Raw genomic sequence first — 5,371 nt, 5'->3', positions numbered from 1 at the left:
ACATGAAATTAGTCAATATATGAAATTTTCATTGTAGTTAGCAGTGCTCCATTGTAATAATTTTAGCACAAAAGAGACCCTAGTTGTGAAAGCATTCTGATTATCCAGAGATAACTTAAAATTGGTGTTTGATGAATGTATCATTACTTGTTCCCACAACTAGCACAAAACCATAATTAAATATTAATTACAGGGAGGTAGTGTATCGAAGTTTGCTGATGACACTAAAATGAGCAGAAATACAAATTGTGCAGGGGATACAGAGAGTCTGCAGAGCGATATAGATAGTGTAAGTGAGTGGGCAAGGGTCTGGCAGATGGAGTACACTGTTGGTAAATGCAAAGTCATCCACTTTGGAAGGAAAAATGAAAGATCAGATTATTATTTAAATGGTAAAAGATTGGAGCATGCTGCTGAGCAGAAGGACTTGTGCATGAACCACAAAAGATTGGTTTGCAGGTGCAGCAGGCTATCAAGAAGGCAAATGGGATGTTGGCCTTCATTGCTAGAGGGATTTAATTTAAGAGCAGGGAGGTTATGCTGCAACTGTACAGGGTACTGGTAAGACCGCACCTGGAGTGCTGCATGCAATTCTAGTCTCCTTACTAGAGGAAGGATATACTGGCTTTGGAGGCAGTGCAGAGGAAGTTCACCAGGTTGATTCCAGAGATGAGGGGGGTAGACTATGAGGAGAGATTGAGTCGCCTGGGACTGTACTTGCTGGAATTCAGAAGGATGACAGGAGATCTTATAGAAACATAGAAAATTATGAAAGGGATAGATAAGATAGAGACAGGTAAGTTGTTTCCACTCGTAGGTGAGATTTGAACTAGGGGACATAGCCTCAAGATTTGGGGGAGTAAATTTAGGACGGAGATGAGGAACTGCTTTTCCCAAAGAGTGGTGAATATGTGGAATTCTCTGCCCAATGAAGCAGTGGAGGCTACCTCAGTAAATATATTTAAGACAAGGTTGGATAGATTTTTGCATAGTAGGAGAATTAAGAGTTAATGGGGAAAAGGCCTGTAGGTGGAGGTAAGTCCATGGTCAGATCAGCCATAATCTTATTGCATGGTGCAGGCTTGATGGGCCAGATAAACTATTCCTGCTCCTACTTCTTAAATATACAGCATGGTTAGCAGTATAGGAAAAGGGCTCCAGATGCTGTGCTGAACAAATTAAGGTAATGACAGCTAATTAAACTAATCTCTTCTGCCCATACATGGTCTCTCTCTCCCTCCATTCTCTGTATATTTATGTGCCTAAGGGCCTGTTAAATGCCTATATCATATTGCCACTAGATATTGCAGAGCATTCCAGCCACCCACCCACCATTTCTTTGAACTCTCCCCCTCACTTTAAATATATGCCCTCTAGACATTTCAACCCTAATTTTAAAAGATGACTATTGTCTAGCTATGTCTTTCACAATCTTACAAACATATATCAAGGTAACCACATACAGAATACTGGAGGAATTCAGCAAATTAGGCAGCATCTATGGAAAGGAATAAAGAGTCGATGTTTTGGGCTGAGACCCTTCATGAAAGCTTATCTAAGGCTTCTCATCAGCTTCTACTGTTCGAGGGAAAACAACCTTCATGCCTTCTAATCCAAGTAACACGGTGGTAAATCTCTTCTGTACTCTCTTCTAAGCCTCCACATCCTTCCTGTAACATGACCAGAAGTGAATGTAATAATCGTGATGGGGTCTAACCAGAATTTGATAAAGCTGCAACATGTCATAGGAAAAATGTTACTAAAAATATTACATTTATGAAAATTCATGGAGATCATGCAGAGTTGGCAGTGCTTTGAACAATTTAGAAGTTATTCTGTTCTGGTTGGCAGCCAAATGGAGTAGTCGCAGAGAACGTGCGCTCCGTCCTACTTTCTATTTTCACACTCCTTCCCCCTTTTCTCATACCAAACTGTTGGATTTTTTTTACCCTTCCCCCTGCCTGCGACTTTACTCGCTCCACAATGACCTCAAAGAGTACCAAATCTGGGGAAAAAGACGATTCGGCGGCTGGCCTGACAGTAGAGGCTATCCCCACTCTACTAGACCAACACCGCGTGGCATTAGTGGCCGAACTTAAATCTTCTTTCAGCCTGCTGGAAACGAAATTTGATCAAATCCAATGCAAAGTGGAGGACCATGGCCATCGCTTACCCTCTCTCGAGCTCGCTATGGACGACCTGAGCCAGCGCGTCAGTGAGCTGGAAAACATCTGCTCCAGTTTCCAGCTAATGGCTAAAGTTACTAACTTGGAGGGCTGGAGCAAATGACAGAACCTACGCATCCTGGGTCTGCCTGAATCTATTGAAGGCAGGCGTCCTACTGAATTTTTTTCCAGTCTGCTTTGTGAGATCTTTGGCAAGGAGATGCTCCCATCCCTGCCGGAGATTGATAGAGCCCACCGTTCACCAGCAGCTAAACCAGCCCCAGGACAGAGACCACGCCCGGTTATTCTTTGACTTCACCACTACCAGATTAAAGATCTCCTGGTTAGGGAGGCCCGGCGGAGAGGGAAGTTAGAATACCTTGGCCAGCAGATTCGGGTTGTGGAGGACTATTCTCTAGAAGTTTTGAGCCTGCGAGCCGAGTACAGAGATGATGGAGTTATATGATGAAGTTATATAACTGAGGATTCAGGCCTTCCCTTCTATACCCTGCATGGCTCCGCATTACACTTACCAGCGGTGACAAGAAGTGGCTACGCTCGGTAGATGAAGCACGGAAATACATCGATAGTCTCCCCACTACACTGGATTCATTCATATTCTCATTCATTCTCTCTCTCTCTCCCTCCCCCTCTCCCTCTCTCTCTCCCTCCCCCTCCCTCTCTCTCACATTTCCTTTTACCTCCAATTCAGTGAACTCTGCAACCTTTTGCAGGAAGAGCACTGGGTAAAGTCTGTTTTTTTAAAATCAGTTTATATTTCTGTTGTATGGTTCAATTTTTACAGCCATCTCTAATAAACCTTGGGGGAATTGTTTTATCTCTCACTAAGCACATTGTCAGTTTAGGAGTGTCGAATGCCTACTGATTCCTTTAACTAACCATAACGGGCTTGAAGTCACTACACATGACAGGAAGTGGTACTGTGGGATGATTATTGTTCTTAAGAGCTTGCTGCTAGGTTCTCTGGCAGCAATCTTGTGGGTTGGGGGAGTAGGGGAGGGTACTCCAATGCCGGTTTTGTTTTAAGAACCCTTAGAAGTCCTTATATTACAGGATTTACTTCTGCCCTGTTTCTCTTTGTATTACTTCTGCCTTAGAGCTGATACCCGAAAACGTGACACCGCTTATGTCTATCAACCTGTATCCTTTTTAAAGGAGAATAATTAGTCCATTAAATTTTGTGAGCTGGAATGTCAAGGGGCTGAATCATCCTGTTAAAAGAAGGAAGGTCTCGCATCTCAAACAGTTTAACACAGCATTTCCACAAGATACACACTGTTACGTATTCAGGCAACAATAAATAGGTATGAGTTAGGCAAGGGTTTTTATAACAAATAACACGTTTATTAAACACTGAAAACAAACCCCCCAAAAGTAAACAAACACTAGCTCAACCGGAATTCAGCTGCTGTGCGGCAGATTCACAGTTCTTAATAGCGTTGCAGCATAACAGTTCTTAAAGCGGTATTGAAAAAAAAACAGTTCTTTAAAGCGGTATTGAAAAAAAAGTTCTTTAAAGCGGTATTGAAAAAAAAGTTCTTTAAAGCGGTATTGAAAAAAAACAGTTCTTTAAAGCGGTATTGAAAAAAAAGTTCTTTAAAGCGGTATGCCGAAAGTTCAAAAGCTCACAGTCCTTTTAAAAGGAGAGACTTTTTAAAGCGATTTAAATTCTCTTCCACGTCGTTGTCCTTCAATTCCCCCGGCATCGAACTTTCCCACGAAGAATTTTATGAAATATAACGGCTTAAAGGTACTGACCTTCCTTCCAAACTATTCTCAATCTCCCGCTATCCCAGCGGAGATTAACACGAGAACAGTCAACGAAATCCTTCCGAATGAGGATCACACAAGGTCGAAACCAATCCACCGTCTAAAATCGATTCTCCTCGATTTTTATCTTCCAAATTCTTATCTTCACTCTCCACAGTAAAGAAACTGTTGGCGATGACCTTTTAAACTTTAGGCAATATATAAAACTTCATTTTTCAACTAAACTGTGTCATCACATTAAATCACGCAGTGGCATGAAGTCAGCTTGGCAAATCCCGCCACGAACTGCCCCACCTGACAGGGTGGGTCTTCCTTTTATACCCTGTAAAAAAAACCTGTCACATGACCTCTACTGGCGGGAAAATGACATCACTCCACCATCACAAGACCATTACCTCAAGTCCAGTATAACTTCAACCCCAGTCACGTGACAAGGGTACCACTGTCACGTGTCACGGGTACGTAACAACACATTTGCAGTTCTGATAATTCCTGTCTTATGTCACGATGGGCGGGACAGCATTTTCACTCCATTTTTCAGGCTAAAGCTGGGGGGGGGGGTCTCAATTCCCATAAATCAAAATGTTCCCTTTGAGCTCCACAACAAAATATCAGATACAAACGGTTGTTTTGTCATTGTCTGGGGGAAATTATATAACACACTGGTAGTGTTGGCTAACATATATGCTCCTAACTCGGATGATGTGGACCTCTTTGAATGTTTTTTTTCTGCACTGCCTGATTTGAGTTCATACTCTCTCATACTAGGCGGTGACTTCAACTGTTAGTTAGATCCAGTGCTGGATTGATCGTCTCCTATTCCATGAGTACTAAGCAAATCTGCCTCATTAATTCAGTCCTTCCTCTCCAACTATGGCATCTCTGATGTATGGTGCTTTCTCCACCGAAATAAGAGAGAATATTCTTTCTTCTCACACGTCCATCACACCTTTTCTAGAATTGACTACTTTCCAATTGATAATCAGTTGATTCCATGTTTATCGAAGCATAGTGATATCAGACCATGCTCCATTTGTCCTGTCTATAATTCTTCCTGGCCTTCCAGTGTTGGGGGCATGGTTCTGCCCAATTTCCGCTTATATTACTGGGCAGCTAACATATGCTATCTCATCTTTTGGTCTCATTTCCACAACCAATCTGACTGCCCAATATGGGTGGCAATGGAGCTGAACTCTGTTAAGAATTTCTCTATTTCTGCACTTCTTGGATCCCCACTCCCTTTTCTTATGCCAAAACCAATTGCTAATCCTGTTATCAGGTACACCCTGAGAGTATGGGTTCAGTTCAGAAAGTATAGTATTCTCTATGGCTTCTCTCTTTCAAGTCCTAATCTACATAATCACCTCTTCCAGCCTTCTATACATGATCCAACATTTCAAGACTGGTATAGAAAG

The sequence above is a fragment of the Hemitrygon akajei genome, chromosome 2 (assembly GCF_048418815.1).
Source record: "Hemitrygon akajei chromosome 2, sHemAka1.3, whole genome shotgun sequence".
In the NCBI taxonomy this organism is placed as follows: Eukaryota; Metazoa; Chordata; class Chondrichthyes; order Myliobatiformes; family Dasyatidae; genus Hemitrygon; species Hemitrygon akajei.
This window is presented reverse-complemented; position numbering follows the sequence as displayed.